The sequence below is a fragment of the Passer montanus genome, unplaced genomic scaffold (assembly GCF_014805655.1).
Source record: "Passer montanus isolate IOZ18808 unplaced genomic scaffold, ASM1480565v1 scaffold19, whole genome shotgun sequence".
Taxonomy (NCBI): Eukaryota; Metazoa; Chordata; class Aves; order Passeriformes; family Passeridae; genus Passer; species Passer montanus.
In genome coordinates, this window is record NW_024366480.1 from 5372424 (window position 1) to 5394110 (window position 21687).

At 35.1% G+C, this 21687-nt stretch overlaps 1 protein-coding gene across 50 annotated transcripts in view; it reads left to right on the forward strand.

Moving 5' to 3' along the window:
- RIMS2 (regulating synaptic membrane exocytosis 2) overlaps positions 1-21687 on the forward strand; it is a 453673-nt gene that overhangs the window by 213290 nt on the left and 218696 nt on the right. The window lies entirely within an intron of this gene.

Sequence of the window (21687 nt, forward strand, 5' to 3'; positions counted from 1 at the left end):
AGCCATAATTTTGAATTAAATATTTTTTGCGTTTAAGAAAAGTTTGAATTATTTTCTTTAAGAGTAAATCAAAACTATGATTAATTATTAGTATGATAAACCTTTGCTATGATAATGTATTGGCATACCAGGTAAGGTCTGCTCTCAAATGTCTGTGCAGATGTGATTAAGTAAAGCACTTACACATCTGCTGTGAAAATCATCTGCACATAATTATTAATTGCATCTGTGCCAAGACCAGAATGTTTTTGCAAAGCTCTGCCTCATCACTGATTGAAATTTTTAGTCTTCTTTCCAAATACGTTGATTTTTTTGAGGAGGTGTTTGAATTACATATATACAAATACTTCAATAGGAAGGTTGGTGAGTTATCTTTATGATTTTCTGAAAGTTCCTTTCTATGAGCATATTTAGAAAAAAAAAATCATCATGAATGTAGTTTCAACACTGCAAAAGAGAAAGTGTATTGGTGGAAGAATAAGATTCAAACCAGGGAAATTCTGACTGGTGGTGGATAGCAGATGGACTTTTGAAGTCCATGGTTAAAATATCTCTCTGATAAGAAGGTTGTAAGGATTACATCTTTTTATAGCATCACACATATGACTAAGCAGTAAAAAGCATGTCATCTCCATTCTTTTTTCTAAATAGGTTGTGCTGTAAAACTTGATTTATGTCATGATACAATGCGGGATTGTAATGCAGTTGAAAATTGTGCATATGATATGTTTTGCTTCCATGATGTGCATTCTTCACAAAAGAAAAGGCTTACAGTCTGCATAAATTATAGATGAGAAAAAATTTAAGTCACATGTTGCTTTTAGCCAGATGCTTCAGCTAGAAAATAATAAAAAAGTGTTTTGGTACTACAGGTCCTTATGTATTATAAGGCTAAGATAATGTAATTTCAGAATTTAAATTTTTCATACTATGCTCAGGTAAAGTGACAATAAAATATAGTGTTTAATCCAAATTAACCTCAAGGTTTTCTATCCCAGATTTTATTTTTGCAGTTGTAGATATTTATATCTACAGGGAATTTAATTTTTCATAATTAGCTTCTTTATTCAACTTATTAGTAAACAACCTACACATTCTTATCTTTTGTTTGACATTACTCACATTTGCAGAACAAGTTCATTTGAGATGGAATGCTCTCCTAAGCCAGTGAGGAGAGCAATGCAACACATTACTTTTTAAAAATGGAAAGAATGAGAGAATACAATCATTACAATGTAGTGCTCATTGGCTGAGGTGAACTTCAAAGGGCAGACTTGTTCGTTGTGACCTTCTTTCTATGCTATAATTTCTCTGAGTGTTAATGATTTTCCTTTTGAATGCAGCTTGTCAAGATTTGCCACACAGGAACACTTGCAGTGTAACACTTATAAACTGCTGCAAAGAGATGGGGGATATAACTGAAAACTGAGAAACAAAACCCCTTAGTGCCTTTGCAAAGTCTGTAACAATCCAGAGTTTGTTGAGTGGTTTTGAAGAATGCCTATCTAGGATGTGAGAGTCTTTACTCAGTGAAAGATTATTAATTTTCCTCCCTCTGTTTACTTTTTATGTCCTGCGACATGAATAAACAACCATCTGCCCTACAGAAGCCCCATAATCCTCTAATTCAAGTCTTTGGGATTAACCACCTTTTATCCAAACATATTTCTGTGTCTAGGCTTTAGTCTTTTTCATGTTCTGGCCTTTTTTTCCCCACTAGTCTTGGTTAAAGCATTGCCTTTAAGAGATTTTTCAAGTAATAACTTTCTTAGAAGATGTAAGCACCACCATTAAAATTTCTTCTGTTTTTTCTTACATTAATATTTTTACTTCTTAACAAACAGAGAAAGTAGGGATTTTGTTTGTTTGAGAGGAAGAAAACGGCTATGTGTGACTTAATTAAATAAAAAAAATTGACACAGCATAAGATTGGATCAAACAAAGTAATCACATTCACATAAGAAACTTAATTAGGGAACAAACAAGTTAGAACCTTTATATTACGGATAAAAATTTATGTTGGTTTGCTTGCAATTTATTCACAGTGGATTCATTCCTGTGCTATTTTGGTGGTAAAACACTTGGCAAGTAATTTCCTTACATTGATGGTTTAATTATGTGAAAAATATGAATAATGAAGTAGTCAGAAAATATCTACCAACCTGAGGAATCAGAATCATAGAACAGGATCTGTCTTTGCATTTTCTGGCATCCTAGTAAAGAAAGGGAGATAAAACATTTGGAAGAGAGAGCAGAGGGTAGAAAAAAATAATAGTGGTAGCAAGGAAAAGAGAGAAAAATGGAACAGTGTGAACCTGGCAAGAGGCATTTGCAAGGCAGAGAACTGGGACACGGGGCTGATGTAGGTCTATGCAGTAGGACAGGAGGGCAGTAAATCCGGGCTAACACCCTGGATTCACACGTAAGAGCACAGAAGTGCAGTGCAGCAAACAGAGCAATCATGAAGATAATGCCTGTCATTGACATGAGTCAGACTGATAAAATGGCTCAAAGCATTTCTAATGCAAATCTTCCAAGTTCTCCCACGGCTGCTCACTGCATGGCCCTTGTGAAAGATAATTCAAATTATCTGTTTCTGGAACTTTGTATCTTTTACTGCAATTTCAGCTTCTTGAAACAGCTGTTCTGTTTTTCTGAAGTTCAGTGCTGGTTTGGCCAACAAATAGGATGGAATGACATATGTTTTTGAAGAGAAAGTGAATATCAGAGGGGATGAGACATATTTTCTACTCTGAACATTTATCCTTTTGCTTGTGTGTATCAGATCAAAATAATCCCACTGACAGCTTAGCAATTAAAAGAGAGATACAAATAAGCAGTTCTACATATAAAGAAGGTAAAGGGATACTTTCTTTTCAACTTTTGAATGATAAATTTTGAGAAAATTAATGAAGCAACATTTGCAGTTTATTTCTCTTCATAGCTGTTAGATTCTATACTCTTAAGTAAGTCTATACAAATTCCCTCTGTTTTGCTCTTCCTTACCTAATATTTCTATTTGAAATATTTTGTGAATGAGATGTGGGATCCAGTGCACTCTCACAAATCTGTAGACACCAATAAAAACCCAAAAAACCAAAAACACCCCCCCAAAAATAAAACAAAAAACAAAACAACAACAAAAAAAAGGTGTTGTTAAAACACTTGAAGGATGGGATGCCATCCAGAGGGACCTGGTCAAGCTCAAGAAGAAGTCCATGGGAGCATCATGAGTTTCAAGAAAGCCAAGTGTGCTTGTGCTGCATCCAGGTCAGGGCAACTCTGGTATTGATCCAGGCTGGAGGGTGATGATTGAGAGCAGCCCTGCCCAGAAGGACCTGGGGATGCTGATTGGTGAGAGGCTGGACATGACCCACCAATGGTCACTCACAGCCCAGAAAGCCAAACCTGTTCTGGGCTGCATGCAGAGCCCTGTGGGCAGCAGGGGTGGGTGTGAGAGGGGATTCTGCCCCTCTGCTCTAATGAGACCCCACCTGTACAAGAAGGGGTCCATGGGAGCATTATGAGTTTCAAGAAAGCCACGTGCTTGTGCTGTATCCAGATCAGGGCAACCCTGGTATTGATCCAGGCTGGGGAGTGAAGATTGAGAGCAGCCCTGCCCAGAAGGACCTGGGGGTGCTGGTGGATGAGAGGCTGGACATGACCCAGCAATGGTCACTCACAGCCCAGAAAGCCAAACCTGTCCTGGGCTGCATGCAGAGCCCTGTGGGCAGCAGGGGTGGGTGTGAGAGGGGATTCTGCCCCTCTGCTCTAATGAGATCCTACCTGTAACACTGCATCCAGCTCTGAGCATCCCAAAATAAGGATGTGGACCTGTTGGAAAAAGTCCAGAGGAGGCCACCAAGATAATCAGAGAGCTGAAGCACTTCTCCTGTGGAGAGAGGCTGAGAGAATTGGGGCTGTTCAGCCTGGAGAAGAGAAGGCTCTGAAGAGACCTTAGAGCACCTTCCAGTACCTGAAAGGGGCCTACAGAAAAGATGGAGATGGATTTTTTACAAGGGCAGGTAGTGATTGAATAAGGAGGAATGGTTTTCAAATAGAAGAGGATAGTTTTAAGCTACATGTGAGGAAGAAATTTTTTTTAAAAAGGACGGTAAAATGCTAGGACATGATGCCCAGAGATGTGCTAGATGGGAATGGGGATCCCTGGAGATTTTCAAGGTCAGGTGGGATGGGCCTCTGAGCAACTGGGTGCAGTAGAAAATATCCCTGCCTACTGCAGTGGGGTTAGTCTAGGAGTTTTAGAGATCCATTACAAGCCAAACCATTCTATGAACCTACAGGATTATATTTTTAAAGTATTCTGAGATTAAATGGTGAAATGTGCTATACTGGTGTTTGATAAAGAAAATAGGTGAGTATATGACAGTAGCCCTGGTAATGCTGTAAATCCATGTTGCATACTACCAGCATTTTAAAACAATTTTTAAAATATATTAAATGAGTCCATTAAACCAGAGGGATTTATTTGTTAAGGCCTTCATTGCAATGTGAGTTGCAATATGAATATTTTTTGTATTATTTCAAAAGATAAAACTTACTAGCATCAATAAATTCATGAACATCCAGAAAAATCCACGGTTTCAGAAATGTTTCCTAAACAGTCAATCACTAGAAAAAAATGCAGATTGTATACTATGCAGTAATCTAAGCTGGTATACACTTCACCTGTTTTGCTTACATCTCTGCATTGTTACACAGAACTCACAACTAAAAAAGCAGAAAACAGAAACAAAGCAGAGAACTTGACACTACCAAAGCATTTGCCACTTCTTATTAATTATTTTGTGACTGTCATGATTTATAACTAAAATTGTTTTCATATATTTCATTATGTTAGTGATAAATCCTATTATTATTTGATTTATATGTAAATTTATAAATAAATTAAAATATGGGGAACAAATAAACTCTGAAGTTACTTTCTCTTTCAATGTAGAAAAAATTCAGAAAAGCAAAATCTCAATCTTATGAGATTGTATTCTTAGCCCAATATATTTGTTTAATACCAGTTGTATTATTCCTTCTTTAGCCTGAAAGTGTTTTATTTCCTCTGAAAAATTATTTTAAAATTGGTGTCTTAGTGAAAAGAGCTGCCATCCCTGTCCAATCTCTTCACTCCACTAGTGCTCTTTTGCTGTGCTCATTGTAAACACCCCAGAGATGTGGGAGAAAAAAATGGTTTATTTCTCAATTCCAAAAAACAGAAAAATTCTGCTTGCAAAGCAAGTTCCAGTTGGAGTCGTACAAGCTTGAAGAGGCTCCTGAGGTATAGGCTGATTTTCCTGTGGAAACAGTGCCTTTTACACTTGCAGTATGGGCAGATTTCATCCAGAAATCACCAGACTTCAGTATGGAGCTCCACATTTTTGTAGTTACTTTCAGCTGAACAATGACTGGAAATATTAGTTCTATTTGTGATGTTCGTTGGCAACTGTTGCGTTTTGTCTGGGCAAAGGTGACTTTCTGAAATTCTTGTTTTGAAAGTTAGAGTTATATGAGTTCCACTCATGCGAGCTTCTAAGAAATTAAATGCTAGATATTTTTTACCCAACATCAGGCCTTTACAACTCTGCAAAGAAAATGGCTGAAAAGTACCAGCAATTGATAGTGGAAATCCAGCATGGCAAGTGCACGTGATTCTTAATGTTGCCATATTGAAAGTTCTTCATTGAAGTATGGAACTTGCTTTAGGGAAAGATTTTAATATGCACTGAAAGATACTTTTTGCCTGTAGTTGAGAAGTATTTCTACTGGTAGGAAAGTGTATGAAAATTGAATTTTCTTTTCAATTTGAAATGTTAATGTGTCCTGGTATCTGTTATCCTCAGTCATGAATAATGAACAAGGCAGAGCAAAGGGCAAAATATGCAAGTCATGAATTCAGAAGTCAGCTGAGAATTTTTCTATTTCCTTTGGAGGCATTTATACAGATTATGGTTATCTTTTCTACTAAGTATAATGTTAATGCACAGTCAAAGCTAGAAACCTAGTGAGCTTGTTAATATCCGTAACTTATCTGTTGTCATGGCAGCAAACAATGTGAAACAATATGGTAATATGAAATAATAGGATATAAATTTCCAGGAATAAGTATTGAAACAATGTGGTAATATTTTAAAATGTTGACTGTTTATAGTAATGTGAAGCAGACATGATACTATCATTTTTCTTTATCAAGTGCATTGTGTTCTCCATAGTGTGCACAGTGTAGTGCAGATTTTGGAGGAAGTTCTAATGACAAAGAGGCTGGGGATTTATGTGCATTGTGTGCAGAATGGCTAAATACTGAAGACAATTGATGTAGAACTGATTAACAAAGCAGTATTCAACATCTGAAAAATGAGTATTGTTTTACTGCAATCAGATCTTCATTGTGAAATTCTGGAACAATTCCATTAAAAACAGCATTAGCTGCTTACAGAAAGACCAAAAGTTTGCAAATTTTCACAAAAGACTTTTGTAACAATGCACATTCTGGCATAATATACCTCATGTGACCCTAGTCACCAAAGGCAAATTGTTTCAAGCTACAAAAGTAATTACTCTTGACAGATGAAAGTGATGTACTATAATTTTTACTGTATTTTATAAATTAAAAAATGAGACTTTTGTATATGAAGAAATACATTTTTCCTCTCAATTGTAAAAAAAAAAAAGTGTCTATGAATACCTTCAGTGTATTTAATGTAGTTTAATGAGGGGCATACTTTTCTTACAATGATCCTAATTTCTGCAATGTTAGCAGAAAGCAAAACAAAAGCTGTTTTCCTCACATCTAGTTTAAAACTATTCTCTTCTACTTGAAAACCATTCCCCCTTATTCCCATCAACACTTACTTAAAAGGGCTATATCTGTATAAAACAAAGTATTTTCCTAAGCCAGAAGAAATAAACTACTCCATAAACACAACACAAGAAATGCCAGCCAAATTCTTTCTCACATCTGAACTTGGAATGCAATCTGACGTTTTGGGTGATGTCAAATATGGACTGAGAATCGTATTTTGATGTTAGTAAATGCAACATAATATTTGCTAAGGTATAATTAATGCTTTTATAATATTGACATTAACAATATCTGAATTGAGTAAAAAAGTATGTGTGTATACTCCCAAGCATCATCGCTGTGATCACATTTATTTATTTATTCTTTTATTTTATTTATACATAGACTAATTTAATTTACATTAGATTTGACTGAAATAGAAGAACTAGGTGTATTTTTAATATAATTTCTTTCTCTTTTCCAAGATATCATTTTAGATTGTGATTTAACTCCAAAACAAACAAGAGCTGTAAAGAAGAGCTTTTAAAAAAAAGTTACTGGTGTAAAAAATTAAGGTCACTCTTGAAAATTAAATTCATAGTGTGCCAAAAAAAGATTCTACATATCAGCCAGATGAATCTAAACTCTGGGCATTCACCTTTGAGAAGATATTTGCTCCTTTGTGCACAGAATTAGAACCTATCTCTCATTACTTCTTCCCTTGAACAGCACTGTTGTGTTTCAGAATCATGTGTGAATTAAAAAATGTAAGTAAGTAGACTGCATGGTCAGCTATATTTTGCTTCCTGAAATATTTGATTTGTACCAGTCTCTTTTTGGTTATTCCACTATAGTCCTTTTTCAGCATCTGCCTTTTTCACTGTAGGAAATGGATGGTATCTGGAGAAATGAGACATACTTATTCTTTTAATTCTTATTAAAAGAGCCTGGATTATTTTAATGGCCCAATCTTTTAATGGTCCTTAGCAGAACACTCATCACAGTAGTGTTTGAATGGCTTCCATTCACTTCTTTATCTCTGTAAGTGGAAGAAAGCTTTATTATCTTGGTTTTATGGACTGGAAATCAATGGATCACTGTCAGAGCTAAGCTTAGCATTCAAATCCCTTGTATTTTGAATACTTTTCTCATTACTCTTTTGTGAAGAACCGAAGTTCCACATTTCAGCTAACTGTTTTTATAATTATTAGATTTCAGTTGAGGTCGTTTGCTAAAATCTGAGTTCTGTTCAGGCATGAAGCATTTAAACAAAGCAAAAGATCAATTTTTTTTTTCCTTCCTTCAGTTCACTTGCCTCCAACTGCCTGGCTTGCTCCTTCAACTTTCTGCGTGACTTCTTCTGAAGTCTGAAGTCTTTTTCCTTCTTCTGGGTCTTGTAAATTTTGCAAAAATCAAAATCTCTAAATTCTTAAACTCTGATATGCATTTCACTCTCTTCTATTAGCATTTGTTCATTCGTGTGCATTGACTTCATACCCCTTTTTTGGTGTTCAAAGCTCTCCCATATTTTATGATTAATCTCTTCTAGCAGATTAAGTAACGAAAGCATTGTACAAGGCCAGGGCTGGGGACAGGGCCTGAAGTCTCCAATGTGGAATGTCTGGCTTTGTTACACAGTGTTTGAGGAGGAACAACCCACATCCTTGTGCAATCTGCCAGCTAGTTCTCTTGATGGGTGCCTTTAAACCAGGGGAAGAATTGCAGACTTGACATCCACCATACCCCATTTGCTGGTTACAAAACAGCCCTGGAGTGTTTGTTACTGGGGTAGAGAGCTTTCACAGAAGCTAAAAAGGAATGAATCTTGCAGAGTCAACTATTTTATTATGCCTGTCTTAGATGACATAGCTCCCATTCCTCAGTGTACCCAAGCTGGCAGGATGAGGTCAGTGGTCCTGTAGGTCTTCTGTTACCCTGTGGATTGGTAGCTCATAAGCTGTGGTTTACTCTAAGGTGTCACCTGGAATGCTTCCTTGACATGTGCAGGGACACAAAGAATGAAGTATGAAAGCAGCAGCTGCCAGTGAGAAGACTCTGGCATTGTACTGGGTCAGAAACTTGTGGTTTGATGCAGGTTGAGACAAGCAGATGAGTAAAATTGTATCCAAAGTTGTCTTGCTCTAGGATTGCACTTGCCTATTTATTTAACTCCCATGTCTGAAGTTTTAGTTTCCCCACACTGGAACATTGTTATACTTGGAAATATATGATGGTTGGGAAATAGGATTTTTTTAATTGTAAAATTTTATTGCTCCTGATTTTACTTCAAGAAATAACAAATTCCTTATTATACTTTCCTTATAAAATAAAGGATGTTGCAAAAACAAGCAAAGAAGAAAATTATAAGAAACATCTTAATAACACAGTCATTTATGAAATTGAATGTTGAATCTAGAGAATCTTCCCATCCAAATAATTCTATCATTCTATGAAATGTAGAAACCATTTTTAATGGCATAAGATCTCATTTGAAATCAACAATGAAAAAGAAAAGATGTTGAATTGTGGCAGAGAAACAGTTAAAATCTGTAACTGTTTACACTGATATGAGTAGTTTGCTAAAGTTGTTATTCCCAAAGCATATCATACTTTCCAGTTCTTTATCGGATTTGACAGACAATGATCTAAAAAAAAGGAAAAGCAGAACAGCAATGTCACCCTAAAAAGTCATTAACTGCTTGTGTTGTATACTGTGTATAGCTGTAAGCATAGCCAATTCTACATTTGCAAAATCCAGTGGTGTCTCTTTATTTCAACAAATTAATCTCTACATTTGCAAAAATGTGGTATATCCTTATTTCAACAAATTCAAGAAAGGAAATTACAAATCATAGTCCATTATAAAATGTAAAATAATAAATGTTAATGGTGTCACTATTTGTATATTTTCAGTATTATCAATCAAAATTTCATTTGAATCCAATTTTATTTTCTTTTCATAGATATGAATAGGCCAAATTTACTTGCATGATAATAAGCAGCAACAGAAATATACTGACAGCTAAAATTATTTCGAATCACCATAAAATAAGTAAAATATTATCACAGACTTTTAAAAAATGGCAGATTCAGGTAGTACCATAGTCTAATCATAATAAATTTATTATAACTTATTCATGCTCTGCATTTTCATAAAACCTTCACTCTGACAAGACTGCAGTTGTTCCAGTACAGCAAAGATGCTCTGTGCAATTTTGTCTGCACTGAGCAGACAGAGGCAGAAGAGTGTTTTGGGAAGTCTAAGAAAAATTTAGTCTTCCAAGGGACTAATGGAGGCATTTCCAAGTGTTCACTGCCAGATTTAAATCAGGGGAATGATCCTTTTGTTGTTCACAAATCAGCTGGCCATATCTGTAAGGTCATTGTGTTGACACCTGTGCCAGCTGGAACCCACACCTGTTTTTTTCACATCTGAGTGTTATACTCATTCATATTAAGAATGCATAATGAAAAGAGGCAGCTTCTTTAATGTAAAATGGAAAAAAAACCCCAACCCAAAACCCTCCAATCAATCAAAAATATTTACATGTATTTTTCATATTTCTTGCTATGTTTCTTCATTAAGGACTTTCAGCTTCATGCTGCGTAGAGATTAATACGTAGTTCATGAATGAAGTGCATAACTCTCTGGACAAATTATGGAGATAACATGATGCCTTTTCTGTTAGTCTTCTTTAGGCAGTAGCAGGTTAGTTCGCTAGCAGTTTATCTGAAAATAAAATTGCACAGCCACCAGACAAATGTAAATCTTTGGTTTGAAGAGTTGTGTTAATCTGGATAAATTATATTGCCAAGTAAGATGCACCTCTAAGGAAATGAGCAAATGAAGAAAGGGAGAGGATGGTTTGAAACTGGCTGTACTGCAAGTGTCTTACTCAACTCAATCTGAAGTCAATGGGAACCTTTTGAAGTATATTATTGTCTTAAATACATTTGTAACAAGAATAGGTTACAGACCTCCCTTTAAGCAGTAGTCTCTGTGTTTATATCACAATTATACAGCTTCTATTTTGTGATGTAGCTCTTCTACCTGGAAAAGAGAAGGCTGGTCCAGCCTCCGCCACACAGTGTGTTTCCTTCTGAAAACCTCTGTGACCCAGATAAGTTACATTGTCTGAAGGACTGCTTTGAGCATGAGAGCCTCCATAGCGTAGGGCCTGGTCCAATTTATGAGGCAGAATTCCCTGGTGGTTTTGCAAGCATTAAGTATTATGACTTTGTTTTCTTCTCTTATCACAAATTTCCAGAAATTTAAACATGAACAAGTAGAGGATGTGAGGGAATTTTCCTTGAAAAGTAGTGGAAAATACTGACCTTTTACTTAAACTTGTTCTGGAAATATTTAGCCTCAGGAGATATATTTTTGGGTAATTGTGATCATACAAAAACAAGACTGAGATTAAATCCCTTATGTAACTTTTATTACAGCTTCAGCTACCATGAAGGCTATAATTATGAGTGTAGTTCTTGTTGACTGTGGAAAGGTCCCTGAGCAATGTGCTTTTTTATGTATTCAGCGAAATGAAATAATTGCAGAGCTAACATCCACTATTCTTCTGTGGACACTTCTTCCATTGTTCTTTATTCTTCTGAAATAATGAAGACAGAGCAAATTACAATGAAAAAAAAATACCTCTTTTCAGTAGGATTCTAAATTAATTTAAAATGCAAATTGCATCTGTATCTCTCTATTTATTACTTTAACAATCTTACCCTTAAATCTCCACAGCATTTTTTAAGCCATATTGGTTTTCTTTGAAGTACGTTCTTAGGGAATTTCTGTTTGAAGGAGGTTTCCATCCAGCTTGTATACATAGACATGAGCAATCTTGGATAAATGTTGGGAATATGATTCTTTTCTGTTTGTTTTAATCATATAGTAAAATTTACTGCATATTTTTGTGGGTAGATTTGTGTAAATTCTTGCCATTTTCTAAGAATAGGTATAATAGAGCAGAGCAAAGGCAGAGAACTAAAATCCTAAAAAATATTAGAACAAAAAAATCAAGCTCTGTATTTCTTATGTTTGGCAATGAAAATTGTTTGGAACATTTCAAAGTGGTGGTACATCTGTATGTCAGCAGCTCATTTTAAGAGGTTAATTGTAGCATCTTGTTCATTTCATTATACAGACAGTCCACAAAGAACAATTCCTTGAATTTAAACCTGAATCCTGGAGAATATCCTCACAGCACCAGAGCTCTCAAGAGACAAATAATTTTGTGTTAGATCTGCATTTAGATTATGTTCAGTAACCAATGAAAGGGGTCATTAACTGAGGAAATAATGATATGAACTAGTTATTTATTTAAGTTACATCTTTCTTTCGGTGCACAGAAGATCCATTGTGGGGATGGGGGACTTTACCACAGTATTATGAAATATTATACATAAATGCTTTTGTATAGGGACTAAATAAATGCTTCATGACAAGCTAAGTCTTGTACCACCCTTACCTTCTGATTATTTAATTTTTCAGTCTGACCTTCCTCTTAATGTAATGTGTATGGGAATTTTCCTGCATGTATGTATAAACCTGTATACATAAGCAAAATAACCTTCATTGTGCTTAAGTATCTTAAAAAACAACCACCACCACCATCATTGGTATTTTATTTTTGCACATCTGTTCTTTAAGCTGTAACCCAGGTGTAACAGATCATTGCTCTGAACTAATTTGATTATACAGTATCACACTGTCAAGCCCATGCACAGTAGGTATGAAACTAAATTAGACAGTTGGATATGATTTTTACTTCTGGGATCCACCAGAGTTTCATTTTGAGATTTTCTCTTCCTCTTTAAAGAGGTAATTAATTTGCTTCAAAAGAAGGTGGTTTGACAAAAATAACATGTAACCAAACTCAAAACAATAGGTATTTTTACATATACCAAATTACTTTCTTCATCATGACTGCTAAAGGGGAGATCAATAATTAACGATCCAATTACTGGTTTACAAAGGCTTTTATTGCAGTGTCGAGGTGATGAAAGAGCCTCTTGCACTGTTTTTTTTTTTTTTTTTTTTCCTTCCGCTACAGCTAACTGAATCAGCAGATGCACTGCGTATTTCTAGATCATTTATGGCATGTGTGCTGCCAGGGATGGATGTTGCTTTGGACTTACACCTGCTATTGAGCTTTTGTTTCTTAAAGCAAATAATTTTAAAACCAAAGTGAATGTATGTTGTATCTCCTGCAGTTTAGATTTGAGAAGGTAGCAAGTTAAAAATTATACTTGTTTGGACAAGCAGAAAGTTATTTATACTGAAATGCTAGGTTTAAAGGGAAAAAAAACCCTTCTATGACTGGTAAAGAAGTGCTGTATTTCTTTGTTATACACAGTTTGAAAGGTGACATTTGCCACAGAAGTTTTATTTCCCTCTTGATTGTTAGGTTGAATTTTGAAATTTGCCCATGTCTTTCTGCATAATGTAAACTGAGAATTTCAGACAAGAAAATGAATCAGTTTAACTTCTGGATGATGATTTATTATTTAAATACTAGTTGTTCAAATATGTAATACAGAGGATTTTTTAAAGGTTATTTTTATTTCTGTTCTTAAATGTACACTTCCTCATCAGTGATCAAGACATTTAGAGTGAATTCAGTCTTCTTCTGTACCCACTGAGAGTTTGTAAGAAATTATTGGTAATACTATGCTTAAAAGCATGAACTGGACCTTTTTTGCATTACCCTTTCCCTTCAGTTTTCTATGTAGGATTACAGCCATGTCCAAGGGTAAAAGTAAAGATATATTTTCATCCCAAAGAAAATCTAAAAACCAAACAGAAAAAACCAGCAAGTATATGGAACTTAGATACTGGTTTGGTTATTTTGTAAGACTGTTTCACCTCAAAAATGTAAAAGCTTTTATATTTTTAATTTATATTTTATATTTTAAATTTATTATTGTTGTTTTTGATGATGATTTTTTCTATTATATAAAATAATTATATACATTATTTTTATATTGCTTATCTCTTACTGAAAATCACAAAACGAGTAATTCTTAATATCACATTTTGTTGGCAAAATGTCAGTGATCTTGACTGGAAGTAGTGGAGAGAAAGGAAAAAGATGTGATCAATGAAACAGCTGGGTGATCCTCAGTCATGATATATGGGTGGCTGCTGGGCTGATGATGGAAATTGATTCTAGATAATGATGTGCCTATGAAAGGAGCTATCTCTATGTTAGTAATGTCTCCTTTCATTAGGATTAGTTCTACATGACATTGGGGATAAAAGATAGGAAATTGTTATGAATAAATAGATTTATGTTTCTTTAAACCTGAGCTAAGACGACTTTCCTTCCTGACATGTTCACTATTTCAGTTTTACTTATGGTTGATAATTCTCTTGATGAAATTAGTACAGCTCTGTCATGAATACAACTGGCATGTTAAGTCCATGTCCTTATTTGTGAATTTGATATTGTGCCTTGTGAAGAATCCATTCCTTTGCTGTCTTTCTTGGTCTCTTGTTGTCTTCATTTTGCAAATTTGAAGCTTACTTATTGATTAAGATATACTGATTCAAAGTAGCTTAGGGTTATTTTCTGTAGTAATTAGTGTTGGCATCAAAGCAGTAAAGATTGAAAGTAAGTAAGTACACAATCTAAGGGCATTTTTTTGTTTTTCTTTGTTGGCTTCTTTTTTCTTTTGTTAGTAAGTATTAGAAGGAACTATGCTTATAGAAAACATTATTATAGGCTCTCCATCAACATATGCCCATTACTGAAAGGAATGAAAATTTACCTGGTTATATACTGCCTCTCAAAGGTAGAGAGCTTATTTCTGTCCAAATAGAAATAGGGTCACATTTAGGATTCAGTACATGTGGATTAAATCCTATGGCCCTGAGACTTGGGGATGCCAGGCAGCCTTGTTGGAGCTACTCTGACAGTAATTTTGGCACAGTCACAACTTCAGGATATAGAAAGAGTGCATATCTGTGGAAAGCTGAGTATAGGGTAAGCCAGCACAAAGCGAATTGCATAAGCAAACGTGTCTACTAATGCTAAATAGAGTTCTCCTGAAGCTACTTATTTCTTCAGTTTAATCAAGCCTTCTTCAGTGAGTGTATATAAAGTGGTAATGAAATGTCTAATGGAAATAGGTACTGAGAGCACACAAACCCCCAAACCTGTTTCCTGACCTTGCAGCTGTTTCTCACAAATTTTCATAGTGCTCCAATTATGAACTGTCTTCACTTCCAGGGGGTGTAAGGCTTGTTTCCAACTGGCTTGTCAGGTTTTACTGTTGCCTTCCTCTTGGCAGCAAAACAGTTGAATTTGCCTGGACTGGTTTCAAAGTCTGAGGACAGAATTTCTTGTGCATGTGTGGTTTGGTTCCCAGTTGTGCAGCAGCTCCAACACATCACAGAACCGTTGGATCTATGCTTCCTTAGCACTTGTCAAGATGGATCATTTTTCTGATTCAGGATTTCAGTGATTCAGGAAATACAGGGTTTTTCCTCACCTTCTAGACGCCAAATAATTCCTCTGCGCATTACATCCAAGAACTTGTTAACTTTCAGTAGACTAGTCTGTGAAAAAGGTTGGGCTCACTGCGAGCACCTAAATGGGCTACCTGGTTTTAGTTGATGAGAACAATTTCACAGTATTACACAACACTAAGCTACTGAAACAAGGGCCAGATATGAGATTCTTTAATAGGATTATTCTCCCCTGCATTGTTTCACCTTTATATGAGTCCCTCATTCAGGTATAGGCAAGCTGGTATTGCTGATTCTGGTTGCAGGCCTGAGATGGTGAAGAGCTTGTGATGAAGCTGTCAGTTTCAGTGCTAAGGGGAAGGGATGCATGGTCATAACACACAATCAGGGAAGATGTGTGAGGTCAGCCCAGGAATACATGTGTGGTGTTTGTGGATGTGAATAGAGAAGAAAAAGGAAAAAAGACAGTTTAAAAATAATAACGAAAGAGAAATAAATCGATTTTGATTACTTGCCACTGGACATGTGGCCTTTGTGGATGCGAATAGGGAAGAAAAAGGAAAAAAGACATAGTTTAAAAATAATAACGAAAGAGAAATAAATCGGTTTTGATTACTTGCCACTGGACATTATCCAAAAATACTGTCTTATTGAAACTTTGCAATATGTGTTTTCCTTTGCATTCTGCCAAAAGAACTTCCTTTTTTCAGGTACAGGCTCTAAATTTTGTAATGGCAGAAGGAAGAAGGGAAAAAGTGAAAATGCTACAAGTAGGGTAAAAAGCATAATTTGAAATGAGCATCTTCCTTAGATAAAATCTTAAAGATAATCAAGCAAGAGAGAAACCCATAGGATATTATACTTAATTAGTTCTAGTTTTCCCTGATCTTATTAAAGTAGCAAGGGATATGTAATATAGGTGTGCAAATCTGAAAAGTTTGAATCCTAATAAGGAAACAAACTGGGACCACAGTATAAAATGTCTGGCTGTCTCCCATAACTACACTGTATACCTGTCCATTTTCTTGTTGATTAAGTTTGTGTACTGAATCATATGATAGAGGTCATGGTGTGGCATATAGGTGTCATATGAGAGGCATAATTGTAAGTGTATAAGGTCATCCAGCTTGTGTACTGAGCTGTGACCAAGTGTATTTGCCATGTTGATATGCTTTCATTCAATTTATTCCAAGGAAAGACGTTTGTCAAGATATGTTTGACTAACAGACTGAGCATAATTTTATTTTAGAAAATGTAATTTTGAAGAAAGTATTTTCTCCAATTTACATCCTTCCAGCAAAACATAATTTAAAAAAAAAATACTTCCAGGAAATATTCTTCTATTAATAGTGATCCTAAATCTCAGTTTCATAAAGAGAACCAGAATGAAATAGACATGCTGAAACCCTTTCACCTTTACATTAGGTAAGTCTTTACATCAAGAGTAATATCTTTTCTGTTAAGCAGTTCTTGTAGTAGTACATAGTTTTTGAGGGTGAACCAGAGTCTTCAAGTAAAATCTTTCAGCATCCCTTAAAACAAACAAAAACCGAAAAAAAAGAAAAGAAATTCAGGATATTACTAAGTTCTCAGTGACTAGCCCGTGAGGTCCAGAGACATTTCTTTGGTAGCAGCATCTCTATTCTATTCAATAGTTGTATGGTGTCAATGTCATTATTCTTGCCACATGGGTATGCACTGTTACCTGCTCTCACGTCCCCCAGTCTTTTTTCTCACCTGCCTTGTGGAATGCACCACTCTGCTATTCACTAATGGAGATTTATATATTTTTCCTCTAATTGCTGCATTTCTCTGTATTTCATGTATTAATAGTCAAAATATATTTTATATCCTTTACATAAAAAAACAGCTTCTCTTTTTTTGCTTTGGTAGGACCAGATCCTTCAGACATTTTCCTAGGCTGTTCCATGTTGAAAGTTGATAAATCTAGAGAGATAATAGTTTTGCAAGAAGAAATGTTGAAATGTATGGTAGGAATTTTCAAAGCCTGCCGCAAGCCCTGCAGGAAGGTGCTTCTTTTTTTGTAATCAGTGCTCAAACTTCATCAGCGACTGTGTTGGAAAATATTGCTGTGCTTTACAGTCAGCTATGTGACAGGCAGCTTTACATTTGCTCCTGCACCAAAAGCTAGAATGTCCCTGAAATGTCCAGAGCTGACAAAGCAATTGTTTAAGCACTCATATAATCCCCTCCAGGCAGTTCCAGCAGTGTAGCTCCTCTTTGGAGTCACCCGCTGTGTGTGGCAGTCTGGATGGAGAGTATTGCAAACACAGAAAGTAGCCTGCTTAAATGGAAGTTCTTAATAGCTGTAGTTCACTTTTTACTTCACTCCAGAGACCTTCTAGTACAGGGCTGCACTGGGAGCTGTGCAGTTAGGAGAAGGATATAGACACATGGAATGTGTTCAGCTCACTGTATCTTATGCTGAAAATTAGCTTCGAGGGGGAAAATGCTCAATTGTAAAGTTAAATAATTTGCAGTTTTGAGTAATGACATATATGTACCATTATTGGCTCAAGTAGTCAGAAGTATGTATTCAGTACACACCATGCAGTCAGGTAGTCTCCTCAGGCTGAACAATTTAAGGTTGTATGACCTGTCCTTTTTGGCAATGAGATTTGAATTTGAGGACAAGTTTTTGGTTTATTTGGTTCAAAGCAAGATTATGTTTTTAGTTCACTAAGGGAAACAGTTGACAGTTCAGAGAAGTCTTGGTTTAGGTAGAAAGGACCTGAGTTGTGCTTAAATCCTGTGTGAAGATTTTGAGCACTTTAGAGCATCCAAATAACTCTGTATGAGTAGAACGGCCGATAACATAGAGTGCTTTATGTCTAGCCTGTTTGGAAGATAAATGGCTTTGGACTTGACCATGAACTTAAACAGCATTCATAAAAGAGTAGACATACTCCTTGTATGTTAGATACAACCTCCTTAACGCTTCATAAAAAATACTCAATTATCATATTTCTGTGGGAAAGCCATTATGGGAAACAAAAAAACTACATAACCAAACATTAAAATACAAGGGAAACAGAAACTGACCAAAATTATTTTAAAATATACTCTAACATTCAAAGTTGCCATTTCTACAGGAAGGTCCCATTGCTGGGGGTTCCCAAATGTAGAAGAAAAAAAAAAGTTTTCCTCTGCCTTTTGGTTTTGTCTAGAGAAAATAAGAAAAGCACACTGAACACCAGTGAGGTTACAAAGGCTTCCAGCAAGGTTACAAAGTAAGGTTACAGTGAGGTTACCAATAAGGTTACAAAGGCTTCAGCTTAATCCTGTTTCTGCAGAAGGGCAAGGTTACTGATGTTGTGGTTCTCCCAGCCTGATTAGTCCATGAAAGCTTTCCATATACACATAGAACTCATTGACATTAATAAGAGCAGACCTCACATATGTCCTTTCCTATATCCAGCTGCACTCCTGAACTCAAAAGGCATCTGAATATTGTTATAATGGCATGAACTAGGATTGTATCTTTCTTAGTAATATATTAGATCCCTTTTCCATGAATTATGATTTTGATATTATATCTTTTGTAATTTATCAATGAAGTGACATTTTTTTTCCTGTGTAATTTCTGCTGCATACCCTAAATGTATAAAGTATTTTCTATAGTGGATGATTAATTTCTAAGAGAGCAGCAAATGTGTTTTCTGGTACTCTTACATGGTTTAACTTTTATTTTATTTCTTTACTTTTTTTTTTTAGTTTATTTACTTATAGCTTTTCGTTTTCTGGTACTCTTACAACTATGGTGTCTGTGTTACACAAGATCATGGTTTAACTTTTATTTTATTTCTTTACTTTTTTTTTTTAGTTTATTTACTTATAGCTTTTTTTTTGTGTGCAAAACTATGGGCTTTACATATATTACTTTTAATTTTACAAGATTTCAAAAATCATTTACCTAGTCAAGATTTTAGTATTTCTAGAACTTCCATTGAAAAACTGATGTCCAGTGACTTTATCAAACTATTCGCTTTATTTCAAAAAGTTGTAGGTATAACTTGCTTAGCATTTATGCCTGTCATTTAGATCAATTAATGCAGTATTAAGGGCAAAATCTGTAAGATCTACAGGGGCTTTAAAACTTCTAATTTATATGATAATTTTTGGAAACCTATAACTGCATATTTTACACAGATAAAACCAAAATAGCTTTTGGATGGAGTTGCTTATTTTAATTTTTTCATTTTATAAATGCCAATTATTTAGTATTTACTGTGAGATACATCTACAATAAAAAAAAAGCCTTCTACGTCTTGTTTAAAAAGGAGATACATCTACAATAAAAAAAAAAGCCTACATCTTGTTTAAAAAGGAGAAGGGAAAATGGTCAAGCAAGAAGAGGGAGTGCTTTTATCAGGTAACAGGATCAATTTTACAAGCATTCCTCTGTGCAGCTTTAGTTCCAGGGCTTATCATTTGATGAAAAGTAACTATTTTTGCAAAATGACTGAGTCTACTCTTGGACATATACTGTTTGTGGATACAGTAGTAAATGGGTAGGAGGCCTTGGAGTAAGCAGAAACCAGCTATACCAGCAGATGAGTCTGGGACCAATGCTTAAAGGCCCCAGGGAATTTGTAAAACAGGCTGGAACTCTTGCTATCTTCTGGATATCTCTAAATGTATATTTATGAATAAGGGCTAGATCTTCATGAGCTCACTGATGATTTCACTCAGTACCCCTTGAAGAAATGTCTGGAGGCAAAAGTTGCCCTGGAAATTCCATTGCAGAAGTAGCTTTAGCGAAATGTTACCAGCTTTCAAAATAGTGTTTCTTTCCCCTTTGGCAGGAGATAGCCACACTTTTATATGTAATACAGGCAATATGTTAACATTCATGGCAAAGCAGTTTTGGTAAGAATTTGCTATTTTTAAATGTTATCTTCCTTTCAAGTGTCAAGAAACATAGTTAAGAGATTTACAGCCTATTTATTATTTAGAAAATATGAGTTAATTGATGCCTCAGAATAATTCTGTGAAGTTACTTTATCACTGTTTTTATGAAAGAAAAGGCTACAAGACAATATGCTACAAGATTTCTGCAATGTGTAAGGGACTAAGTTCAAAGTATCTTTTTGAAAACAAAGCCTTTGTATTTTGAATATTTCCTTTTTTAAAATGGAAATGAGACTTGATTTTTTTTCTTCATACAGCATATGCAAGCCTCTATTTTAGGAGGAAACAAGTGAAAAAATTGCATTTCTCATTGTACATATACAATATACTCAGTGGGACTTGATGATCTCAAAGGGCTTTTCCAACCTACTTAATTCTGTGATACCTCTCCAAGGAGAATGTTTTACTTTACTAAAGCCTGTATTGGTTTTTTGTAGTTCTATGGGGCTGTATCTTCACATCCTTTCTGTAAAGTTTTCTAGACAAGTGTTAAGACAGTGCTAAGACTTGTTAGTTACATTTCACCACCCTACTGATGTAGTTCCAGAGGAATAGCCTCAGCAGTGCTGAAGCAGGACCTGAAGTAACAGAAATAGAAAAATGTTTTTTGAGGTATTGAGGAAACCTCAATACCAAAAACTGTATTGAGGAACCTTGAACTACTTTGCTTTAGTTTGATCAAATTTGACAGAAAATGAAACATTTGTTTCCTGCACATAGTACTGTAAAAATATTATGCAGCATTCAGTAACAAAATATTTTTCATGTAGCACATAGTAACACTGGTAAGGGGAGAAAAAAGAGAGAAACATAATAGTGCAGAATGTGTGGGCATAATTTACAGTTTGAAGTACCTACATAAAAGAGAATATTTTATTAAAATACATGAGTCATTTCCTAATTCTTTGGACAGCAGCATTAATTTAGATCTCTTCTTGAACTGTTTTTCAAACTTTCCTTTCTACAGTGTGTCTGCCATGGAGGGTAAACTCTGACTGTATGAAATATTTATATTTTGTCAAAACCCTAAACACTCCTATTTGTAGGGTATCTGTACTTACTAGAATTCATCCTTATATTTGACCAGTAGACAAAACAAAGTTAATATGCTTTTTATTCTCAATATATTTTCTAGATTTTTTTTTCATTTAACCTTCCTTAACATCATCTACTGTAAAGTGAATACACAGTATCATTGTTTTAAGTATTGCATTGATGTGATTAGAATAAATATTAATTTGTGTTAGAAAAGCAAAGAAATAAGTTCCTCAAGACTTTCCGTATTCAAATGCTTTTCCTTCTGGATATTCTATTAGAAATACAATTTGCCTTTTTGTTTAATTTACTGTAAATAATTTTATAGGGACAGTTAATAAATCTGGCCCAAGGGTGCTTTGCTCTGTACATAATTTTAAGCACACCTAGACACACACAAATATATCTCCTTCCTCACTGCTTTTCATATTCCATGTACTCTGTTGTTGGA